Below are 12514 nucleotides of genomic sequence, written 5' to 3'. Positions count from 1 at the left end.
ATATTGGAGCCAGTTGGCATTCACTGCAGCTTGAACTCCTGGTGTGAATATAAATGTCATTATCATGGCAGTCTTTCTGAATAGTTTGTACTCATCAGGAATGTTGCCATAAGCCTCTATTCACGTTGATGAGAAGTAATTCTCTTTCTTTAATCGGTGAAGATGAAGTGATCTCTTCCTTCTGTTATAGTCATTCATTTTCAGGAACTCTTCAATATGGAGGTCACTTTGGGGAATCACTAGTGCTGGGACATGTACATTTACTATGGAGCAAACTCCTTCCCAATCCTTAGGCAACTGCATGTAGGCTCTGGATCTCCAGGCCCAACGTCGATGTGAACTGCAGTTCTTGCATTCATTCCTGGTACTTCAATTGTTTCTCCACATCCTTTGTTCTTTCCAAATAGACTGTGCCATCATTCTTTAAGCAGGTGTCATGATCTCTGCTTCCAAAAGATCAGGACTTGCCCGACTCCCTTGGAAGCAGACCCAAAACCCCGGTTCCGAGTGCCAGCCAGTCCCAATTGGGACCTTTTGGACCCTGTCCTGGCGCCAGTGGCACCAGGCTCATAAAGATGCCCAGTCCCAGCGCTGGAAGCGCCGGGCTCATAATGCTTGGGTGGACTTACCTGCAGCAGACCATGCTGCTTACTTACCTGCCAGTTGAACCCCTGATCCTCTTCTGTTTGGGACTACTTTTCCTGTTGGGTGGGGCAGGAGCCACTCCCTAGGTTCAGAACACTGGAACTCTTCTGGAAAGCAGGAACTCTTTTCTTACCTAGGCGTGGCTGTGGAAGGAGACACCTAAGCACTACAGGAGGCTATTTAAACCACACCCGATGGATGAATCTTGCTTTGCGTTATTCTGCATTCTCTGCAGCAGAACGCTCATCGTGTCTTCTGCTTCTGATCCTGGGCCTAAGGGAACAAAGGCTTACCATCCTGGAATCCAGTCTTCAGCAGCACCTGTAAAGACAAAGAAAGAACAGGTTAGCACTACGGTCTTCAGTGGCAGTGCATCTCTTACCTGGTCCATCGGCTGTCACCAACGCCTCGCGCTGCATTCCGGCATCTGAAAGACAAAGGCTTACCTACTCTTCGCATGCTCCGGAGGTCTTCGCACTGCATTCCGGCATCTGAAAGACAAAATCTTACCAGCTCTTCGCACGCTCCGGAGGCCTTCGGCGCTGCATCCCGCATCTGAAAGACAAAAGAAGGTGCGTTTAAAGACATTGGGCAACTTTATTACTCACGTGCCATTACTCCTTCCCACGCCGAATCCAGTGGGTATTCCAGCACCCTTCAGCTTCTCTAAAGCTCCGAACTTGTACCTGCAAGATAAAAGGGACAGTTAGTGCGCATCGTGAAGCAGGCTACAAGCGCTTACTTAAGTGCTTCCTGGCGCTTCTATTCCTCACGCGGGTTCGATCCTCAACTCTCATCAGCCCGCCATCCGGGCTGATGAGAGTTGCAAACCTGCAAAACAAGAGATATCATTACAAAAGACTTTTAAGACATTTGAAGTGCCCAGAACTTACCGTTCGTGCAGTTAACGACGGACAGCAGTCCTCTGAGGTCAAGAGGCCTGCACCCTTATCCAGTGAAGAAACTGGTTACGGCACCCTGCCCCGAGGCAGATGGAGAGCTCGGCGTTCACTTACCTAAGATGAGGGTGTTAACCTTTGGGGTTCTACAGGAGAAGAGAAAGGGAAGAGGAGAGAGGCACCCAATAACCCCAGTTCATTAATCCTATAATTTGTATCTGCAGACATCTTACTCTTCGAGTCAGACATACAGTGCACAGAGGTCCAGCCCAAAAGAGCCAACCGTGTGTTACACATCACCTTTGAAGATACGGCATTCACCCAGTCAAGACCGGCGCCTCTGCGGGAATCAGGTGAGCGTTACAGCAGGTTGTCGCATTTTTCACTTGCAATATATGCACTGCTCCTGCTTCGTTCTCAACCCAGGTTAGTAGTTTTGCATGCTTGTCCCAGGATTCTAGGCATTCATTATTCACCTTCTGTACCTCGCGGATTCCTTCTTTCTTCAATAGGTGTGCAGGGCATGATATTAGGCCATCTTCCCATCCAGTGCTGGTTGCTACTCGCCCATACACCAACAGCTGTGTCACCCTTTCCGAGCATCCTGGCTCTCCTGATTTTTCAATCATGTCTGAGCAATTAATTCTCTTCATATCAAAAACTTGTATCTTCTCTCTAAATTGGGATGGATACATACGTTTTTTGTTTGTCCACCCTAATCCACTTTCCATCCTTTTTATCTTTACATATGTATTTTCATATGGAAAAGTCTGTCTTGATCGCCATCTTAAAGTTGCCCACTTCCCTTCTAATTGGCCTCTCGTAGTGCAGGCTGCTAGATGACTGAGACATTTTGTATCGTGTGAAGACATTTCTCTTGCAATAAATGTTATTGCCGCATTCATGGCATACGGTATTAGGGAACATACATAGCAACTTTCTTCTGACGTTCTCTCTCCCCCCTTCATGTGCTGGTACCATCGGTTATTTGCCAAATAAACTGATTTATCTAAATATGAGTTGATACTTTCATTATCTTCCACAAGATTCTCTCATTACTCAGGAAAAGAGGTTTTTAATATCAGAACATAACTGGGTTCTTGGTCTTTTAATCTGGAAAATAGGAAAAAAAGAGGCTGGTGGGGGGTGTCTTATTTTCTGGTTTCTCGCTGCTTATAACATTTGTGAATGCTAACGTTATAGGGAGAAGGAAGTTACTTACCTGTAACTGTTGTTCTCCAGCATGGGTCTGGCATGGATTCACATGCTCATGAATATTCCCCGTCATCAGGCTGGGAATCCTCGGTAAAGAACAAATCAGTATCAGTTTTGTTTCTGATCTGTCTTTCTTATTAGTAACCAATCACTGGTCTCTGGGTCATACTGCCCCCAGCCAATGACTGCCCTCTCCCTAAGCCCCTCGCCTGGCAGCCATCCTCAGATTTGGTAGCACGTAAAGTGGCAGTATGACCAAGTGAAGAGCCGCAGAGGGGAAGGAGGAAGGTTTCGCATGTGAATCCATGCCAGACCCATGCTGGAGAACAACAGTTACAGGTAATTAACTTGTTCCTTCTCCAGCATGGGGTCTGGCATGGATTCACATGCTCATGAATATAAGAATACATAGCAGTACACACATGCACAACCACGGGAGGTGGCAAGGCTCAACATTAAGTATTACAACAACTCAACATTAAGCATCTCTTACCTCCTCACCAGGCCCACCTTCAGGCGAACAGGTTGCGCAGCAGTGCGTGGCCGACTCTGCACTCCTTCCTGGAATCCCGGTTGACGCAGTAGAATCTCGTGAAGGTGTGCGTCGAACTCCACGTAGCAGCCCTGCAGATGTCCAGCAGGGGCGCACCAGATAGGAACGCTTTGGTAGCAGCGATCGCTCTGGTCGAATGGGCTCTCGGACGGCCGGGCAACGGTCGGTTTGCCAATCAGTGACAGTGCATGATGCAGCCGGAGAGCCATATGGAAATGGAAGCCTTCGAGAGGGCCTTCCCTTGGTTCACAGGTCCAAAGTTCACAAACAACTGTGTTGTCTTCCGAAAACTCTTTGTGCGGTCCACGTAGAACTTCAGCGCTCTAGCCACATCCAGCGAGTGCAAAGTCCTCTCGGCCGGCGATGAAGGCATTCCGAAAGAGCAGCCGTCGTTGCTGCAAAACTCCCAAGGCCTGAGCCGTCTTCGTGTCGGTCTTGATGGGCTGAAGTGACTCATCCACTGTCTTTCCAAACAGGTTGTTCCCGTCGAAGGGCATGTCCAAAACTCTGGTTTGCACGTCCTGGCGGAAATCTGTTGCCTTGAGCCACCCCAGCCGAAGACAAACACTGTTGCCCAACTGGCAGAACTTGGTGTCAGCGATGTCCGTGGCCACCGTTAGGGGGTGGTCCGACGCCACCTCAACTTCCTGCAGGATCTCCAGGGCCTCCACCCTCTTGTAGTCCAGTAGGAAATCCAGCAGGGGAGCGATCTTGTACCACAGCTCCCTGTCGTAGCGGGCCACAATCGCTAGGGCATTGGCCGCCTTAATTGTCGTTGCCGCAGACGAGATGACTTGTCGTCCCATGGTGTCCAGTTTCTTTCCCTCGCCGTCGGGAGTTTGAAGTTGAAGCCGTCGCCCCCGCTGCTTTCTTCTTGGCCGCTGCTGAGACGACCAAATCCGTGGTCGGCTGTGCCCTAAGGCACAAAGGGGCGGAGTCGGGGACCCGGTACTTCTTCTCATACCGATCCCTCTTGGCAGGCGTCGTGGTTCTTCAGGAGAGCAAAACCCTCGTCCCAGAGATCGTCAATCAACGGCACTGCGAGGACCGTCTTCCTCTTGGCCTCGCGCCGCTGATAGAGGAAGCCTTCTTTCTTCTGTTCTTCGGGGCAGAGCTGGAAAAGCTTGGATGCCCTGGCAATCATGGTGTGGTAGGAGCCAATTTCGTCGGGCGGGGCAACCCGAGGGAGTGGTGATGGAAGGCCCATCCCGCCGTCACCACCATCGTCATCCGTCCCCGTCGTGGCCATATCTGTTCCCGTGTCATCCCTAGGATCTGGGGAAGGAGATGAAGGCTGAGCGGGCCGCAAGGGCTGGTAAGGCAGGGGGATGAACTCTCCTCTGCTTGTTTGGAGGGCTTCCCAACGGGCCCGTTTCTGCTGGGTCGTCCGTTGGGGTTAGAGGCAACCTCGTCATTATCTCCCTGCATACGGTTTGGATTGCCATCAAAATGGCCACCGAGTTGTCCTGAGGCTCGGGCACTGGCTGCGACGGGCGCGATGGTTGCTCCTACTCCACGGAAGCCTCGTCGGCGCCACCGTCGCTCTCTTCGTCCGTCTCCTCGGGGTTCCACCCATGGGACCGGACCTCCTCGAACCTCTTTTTGAGGCCCTTCACGACTTCAACCAGCTCCTCCTCAGAGGCTGTATCTGTGTCCGTAACGGCCACTGCCCCCCCCTTTTTCCACTGGGGTCTTCACGGGGGTCTTATTGATGGGCTGAAAAGAGGATTCCCTCCACGGTGGCAGGGAAGCTCTGGGCCCCGAGTTCACCTCCACTGGGATAGCCTCCACAGGCTTTGCCAGGGCCGCCGCGACTCCCTCGATAGGGGCCTTAGCCGGGTGAATCAAGGTCTTCACCACCTTGGGCGCGCTTGAGGCCTTCACCTTGGAGGGAGGGTCACCACCTCGCACCCCCTCGGCTGATTCCTTCGAGATCGACCGGGGCCTCTCCAGAAGCTTACCCGGGTTCTTGGATTTTCTCTTCCCCGAGCCAGAGCGTTGGCTCGTGGTTGATGGCGTCGGTGAAAGTGCGCCCTGCCTGGCAGGCGAGGAGCCCGACCCTTCGGCGCTCCCGGTGCCTGCGGACTCGCGGTGCTTTGCGTTCTGTTGGGCCCCCGTCGCCAGGGCGCCCTCACAGGATTTAGAAGACCGCTCTGACTTTGTCTTCTTCTCAGCTGCTGGGCCCTTTTCCAGCCAGCTGGCGAGGCGGATCCGACGATCCCTCATAGTCCGTTGCAACAAGTTCTTTCAAAACGCACAGACCTTCTCCACGTGAGTTTTGTCTTCGTGAAGACAGTAGAGACATCTCAAATGCTCATCCTCCTTGAAAACATTCTGTAATCCGCATCCAGGGCAGTTCCTGAACAGCTTGGATCCGGCCATCGAGTTTCCCTTGTCCTGGGCCATGTCAACGAGGTAGGCCTCAGATCTTCTGGAATCCTCCAAGAAGTGTAACTTGACGAAACTTTGCACTTGAGGGGCGCAGAAAATTCCGAAACGGGTCCCCGTTGATCGGAAGTAGAAACGGTGGAGCTTGAGGCTCGATTGACCGAAAAAATGAGATTAAACTCTTTGAAAAAACGCAAAACGCAGTAAAAGCTCGAGAGCTATAACACAAGGACTCCCAACACTTGAACGTGCAGTAAAAATCTGAGGATGGCTGCCAGGGGAGGGGCTTAGGGAGAGGGCAGTCATTGGCTGGGGGCAGTATGACCCAGAGAACAGTGATTGGTTACTACTAAGAAAGACAGATCAGAAACAAAACTGATACTGATTTTTTCTTTACCGAGGATTCCCAGCCTGACGACTGGGAAATATTGATGAGCATGTGAATCCATGCCAGACCCCATGCTGGAGAATAGTCAAAATCAAAATGCCACAGAAAGTCCAACAAATTATTTTGCGTTTTCTTGGAGCTACAGCTGTTACCTCTTGGAGCATTTCCATTGTCACCACTTTATTTTTAATATATCAGTTTTTATCGTTTTAACTGTAAATCATAAATATATAACAACTGCAAAATGATTGCCAAAACAATTCTTAAAACGATGAGGCCATTCTTTGGATCTCTGAAAAATGTCACAATGTTTGTAGTTCTACTTATTAAAGCTGGATACGATTGAAATATATATGATAAAATAGTAAGTAAAAATATGTGGACGATCGGCAACATAAAAGCTCAAATATTCTTTTCACTCTTTGATTATTTCATAGTTTTCTCTATTCCAGTCTAGAGAAGATGTCTCAAGATTACTGCAGATGAATAAACCCATAAATCAATTCTAATCTAAATGTGATTTGCTTTCTGTATCCAAGTTCTTGACCATCAATCGCGTCGTCATTCTTTATTGTTCTTCTCTTGCTTCACTGCAGGGACTTGCCTCTCTGGAAATGGTTGCTTCACTATGGACACTTGTTTCCACTGGGGATGGGTGCAGGAGAGGTCAATGTAACTTCACTTTTATAAGGTTTGACATTGTGCAGGTGTATCCAAGCCCTTCTTCCTTTTAACTTCACCGCAGTAGGGCTTATGTCCTCAACCTCGTGTAGGCCTTCAAATTGAGGGGTATTCCAGGTGCATACAAATTTGTGCATTAACACTTGATCCCCTATATATACTGGCAGTGCCTTTAATGCACTTTCCAAAATTGCTAGGCAAATTGTCCTCTTTGTTAACTTTTGACCCCTGCTGTCGACGCTTGATCTGTTGAGAAAAAAGAGATACTTTGAGTTTTTAAATAATCGTGAATTTCGTCACCTAGTGCCCTTGCTACACTGTGGGTGTATGTATTTGCCCTTGTCGAGACCAGTTCTCATTGGGTGTGCAGTAACCAGCTCATAGGGCGTTAAATGGTGATATGAACCAGATTTGCTTCTCGGGGCATATAATGCAGGAGGTAGGCAATGTAGCCATCCTTTCTTTAATGTTAATTTGAGCTTTGCTATCCTTTCCTTCGGAAGTCCATTTAATCGTTCACATATACCGTTGGATTGCGGATGATAGAATAGGTTGACGGTCTGCTCATTAGCATTTCAAAGGCGCCCTCTCGAGTCACCCTGACTACTGCTGATCCCGAATGTCTCACACCTGTCTGCTGATAGATTATGGATGAACCATCAATGAATACCACTGCCCCTCTTCCTAGAGCATTCTCTCTAACATCTGGAATATCATTATGACATTCAGAGTAAGTAACACAATCATGCACCTCATCCTCTTCTCCCACTGGTTTGGCTATGAACATTGTTGGAGTCACTACACTACACCTTACAATTTTAATCGCAGGGTTTGAAATAATTTGTTCATACCCCAATGCTGCTTGAGTGGTCAATGTGCTCTTGGTCTTCTCTAGAATTGTAAATAATGTGTTCTCTGCAAATAGAGTTAATAACTAACTTGTGAAGGGAAGGACAGTAAGAGAGAAATTAGGGATACATTTGCAATAGAAATTGCCGAATCCAAGAAATCTCTGTATATTCTTGAGGGAGGCAGGCGAGGGCCAACTCAGAATGGCAGAAATGTTCCTGGGATCCATTGTGATCCCTTCCTTGGACAGAATGAATCCCTAATAAGGGACTGACGTGACACGAAACATACATTTGGCAGGTTTGAACAAGAGATGATGTGTCTGAAGACGTTGAAGCACCTGACGAAGATGTTTTCTATTTTCTTCCAAGGAAGTGGAAAAGACCAGTATGTCATCCAAGTAAATAATCACTGAGTGGTACAAGAGATCGGAAAAAGTGCGGTACATAAAGCGTTGGAATATCGCTGGGGCGTTCACTAGCCCGAAAGGCATCACCCTGTACTCGTAGTGCCCGTATGGTGTTCTGAAAGCGGTTTTCCACTTGTCTCCTTTGCGAACTTGGAGCAGATGATATGCATTGCGGAGATCAAGCTTCGAGAAGACAAAGGCTCCTTGTACGGCTTCCAGGATGTCCGATATCAAAGGCATAGGATATTTGTCTCTGATGGTTACCTGATTGAGGCCCCTGTAATCAATACAGGGCCCGAGTTCAGTGGTGTCCCGTTTGGATATGAAAAACAAAGATGCCCCAGCAGGAGACCGAGAGGGCTGAATGAGTCCGTTCTTAAGGTTAGCGTCCAAATATTCTCATAATACCTCCTTCAGGCGGAGGGATAGAGAAAACATGCGTCCAAACGGAATCATTGCGTCAGGCTGGAGATCGATGGCGCAGTCTTCTGGACGATGAGGAGGGAGATCATGTTCAGCTTTGTCCAAAAAAAGGTGTACAACTCCTGAATTTCTGCAGGTAAGCAGTGGACCATCCGGGTATTGGTCCCATCAGAGGGTAGTTTCTCAGGCTCATCATGGAGTTTGCGTAAACAGTTTTGCTTGCAGTACTGAGAGTGGAAGCTAAGGAAGTTCTTGGTCCAGTCAATAGACGGGTTGTGCTTTCTCAGCCATGCAATTCCCAGAATGACCGGAAAATGAGCCACTCTTATGATGTCAAAAGTCATCTCTTCAGAGTGCGGTTGTATGATGACCTGTATCTTTTCCGTAGAGTGGGTAATGGGCCCTGAGCTCAGGGGGTACCATCTACTCCTCCTACTTTTTGCTTCTCTTCGTTGGGTACTCGATGTATGCCAGACTTATCGGCCCATAGAGTGTCCATAAAATTGCTCGCTGCCCTACAATCAATGAGAGACAGCATATCGACTTCCTTGTCTCCCCAAACCAGATGAAGAGAAACCACCATGAGACGGGAATCCTCCGAAAACCGGGAAGGAGTGATGCCAAGAGGAACATGGGTGCTTACAGAAATGCCTCGAACTCTGTTCACTTCTATGTCCGAGGCCACCCATTTCCCAAACGCTGAGGAGGAACCTCTGGACAGTTCCGTAGCAGATGAGTGGAAGCCCTGCAATACATGCATAGACCAGAATCTCTGCAGTGTTTCCTTTCTTCAGGAGTAAGAGGAGCTCTGGTAATTCCGATTTGCATCGGTTCCTCTTTCGCAGCAGAAGCAGAAGACGATGAGGAAGGTGAAGGTGGTAACCAACTGCTTCCTCGGTTGTTTCTTTTTTCAGACTTGCATTCCTCCAGGTGAAATTCAATTTGCAAAACAGTAGACAGTAGCTCAGAAAAAGAGGAGGGTCGAGGAATCCTAGCCAAATCATCCTTGAGTTCTTCCTTAAGTCCCCTCCTAAATATGGCAAATTGAGCTTGTTATGGCCAGCCTGCTTCTGCAGCAAGTCGTTTGAAATGGATGATGTAGGTCAAGTGGTCCATCTGCCCCTGTTGAACATACAATAACTCTTCACAAGCTACATATGTAATTTCAGGATGCTCGAAAGTCTGTTTAAGGAGTGCAATGAAGGCTCCAAAGTCCCGTAACACAGGATTACTGCTTGTTACCAACGGGGTGGCCCAAACTAACGCATTGCCGGCCATATGCGATATCATGTAGCCGACCCTGCTGAGGTCGGAGGAGTATGTGGTACAGCAGAATGCAAAGTGCACCATGCAACCCTCTACAAATTCTTTGAGCCTTTTGGGTGACCCATCATATTTTCCAGAGGAAAGAGCCATGGGCGGAAGATCCACTGAATGGGGGTCCCAAGAGGATACCAACTGGCGAAGTACAGTATTTTCAGCCTTGAGATTTTGAACTTCCAACGTGAGTGTTTGAACAGCTACCACCAGTTCTTGAACCTGTTCGGCTGTAGCCATCTTGGGTATGGGTAGGCATTGCAAACTGTCAGAATCACTATCTGGTTCTGAACTGAGCCCATGCTCCTCACCTGATTCACTGGTGGTCTCCACAGTCTGCCTTCTTCTTCCTTTGATCTGGATGTCTCTTTTGTTTTTGTGCAGACATGGTCTGCCGCGTGATGACACCACAGTGGTCCGATAGTGAACCAGACGACCTGTGGCCCCGGACCCGCAACAGCCTGCAAGGGGAAAAAAGCTTGGATCGGCACAAAACAAACCCTATGATGGTGGAGTCCATGGTATGCTGGAAAGTGTTGTTAAGGAGTGTAGTGGCAGAGTCAACAAGTGAAGAAGCAGAATATTCCAGCAGCTTGAATAATCCATTCCAGTACCAGAAGAGGAGAGTCCAAATTCGGGTACAACAGGACTGAGAGATAATGCAGAAGCAAGTATGAGAGAAAAATGAAGGCACTAGAATTATAGTGCTGCGGCACCCGAATAAAACCTAAGGTAAGAGAAACCACAGCTCGGAGGGGCTGCAAAGAGACAGAAACCACTGTCAAAGAGAAAAGTGGTAAATGGGAAAAAGAGTAAAGCCGCTCCAAGGGTAAAGGAAGAACCGCAAGCGGATGGAGAAAAGAAGAAAGCGGGAGCGCAGTGCGGGAACCGGCCTGGGAAGCAGATCGGAGGAGGGTGAGTGGAAACTAGAGAGCCACACACCTGCAGGGAAGGGGAAAACAAAGAGGCAGAAGTGAGAAAAGAGGCTGGGAAAAGATGTGCTGCAGGGGGGCAAGGCAGGATAGAAGGCTTAGCAAAGCCAAGGGAAAACTTCAGAAAAGCAACAAAAGCAAAAGCTGAAACGTTGCAACGCTGCGAGCGCCGGGAATGAACAGATGATAAGCTCCCGGCGGCAGCCATGTAGGGAAAACAACTAGACCGCGCGTCTGAGTGTGGAGAAAACGTAGTGGCACAATCACTGGCTGATCCTTCTCCATCTATCCCATATGCGCCAGGACGGTGAGAACATGACACTGACCCATATCTGAGATTTACCCATGAGTGACTGGTCCAACATCCTCCATGTCAGGGTCCGAGTTGCCCACGTAGTGTAGTGGACGAGTTCTTCCACCTGATGTACCCCTCTGGTACTGTAATCATACAACCAGAGCAGCAAATCAGAGGAAAGAAAGGATACCAGATGAGACCCAGGTGTCACACAAGGAGACCGCTTCCACAGGATCCAGGTCGTAGAAGCCGGTGTCAAGAAGACAAGACGAGGTGCGTAGGACAGGAAACACAGTGAACCTACAAGCGAAGTGCGAGGTTTAATCACAATGTGCATATGCAGGACAACCACTCTTTCGGAACCAAAACGTAGTTTGCAATAGTATACAGTTAGACTAGATGCGTAAATGGTATTACTAATGCTGTCCTAGTCAATACATATCTAGCCCCCTCCCCTTATCCAGGTTAAATCAAGAACAAGAAACCTTTTACGGGCTTACCATATTAAAGTCTGTGCAGTCTTTGGAAGTTCCAAGCAAAGAGGCAAGATGGGACAGGTCCGGTTTCCAGCGGAAAAAGAAGCACACCCTAACCCGACGGCACGAGGACGCCTAAGTACACTGAGGCAGTCTCTAGTCCGTGTACAGAAATCACTGTTCCAACAAAATCCCAGGTATCCGAAGTTCATAACATTCCAAGTTCAGCAGATGAAGAAAAGCACCGTTCAGAAACGGCCGTGAACGTGAAGAGCGGCACAACAAGAGGGGCAGAGACAAGGCAGTTCTGTTAGCTTTCCATGGTCATAGTACAGATCCGGCAGGCACGTAGCAAGGGGCAATCCAAGACCAAAATCCAATAAACAGTCCGGGTCAAGGCACAAGAGTTCCAGAAGCAAGGAGGGGGAAACAAGGAATAAACAAGCAACTTTCGTAACGCCACTAATACAAATCAGAAGCACTGGGCAACAAGTGGGAGGTGCTTAAATACAGATCATGTGACGACGTTACGTGCTACTCGACGTTGACGGTACCAGGAACAGGGAAGGACGGGACACCAGCGTTGCCATGCCAACTTCCAGGCACCTGGCTGCAGCGTTCTTAAAGGGCTATACGCGTATGGTCGTGGACCGATCGTACGCGTGGACATGACAGTATCCTCCGTCAAAGGAACCCTCACCCGCCGGGCGGATCAGAAATGTGACAGAAGAACAGGGGCATGGATGTTTTCTGTAGGTTCCCAGGTACGATCCTCCGGCCCGTACCCTTTCCAATCGACCAGATAGAGGCGTCTGCCCCGTCGAACTTTGGTATCCAAGATCGCGGCCACTTTGTATTCATCTGACCCTTGTACCTTGATAGGCAGAGGGCGCAAAGGCAGCCTGGCCGCTGGGTGACATGGTTTTACTAAGGATACATGAAACACTGGGTGTATTTTCCATTTAGAGGGAAGGTCCAAGCGGATAGCGGCTGGATTGATAACTTGTAAAACCTTGTAGGGGCCCACAAACCGAGGTAGCAGGG

This window comes from Ambystoma mexicanum, chromosome 4p (assembly GCF_040938575.1).
Source record: "Ambystoma mexicanum isolate Mex_15411 chromosome 4p, UKY_AmexF1_1, whole genome shotgun sequence".
Classification (NCBI taxonomy): domain Eukaryota; kingdom Metazoa; phylum Chordata; class Amphibia; order Caudata; family Ambystomatidae; genus Ambystoma; species Ambystoma mexicanum.
This window is presented reverse-complemented; position numbering follows the sequence as displayed.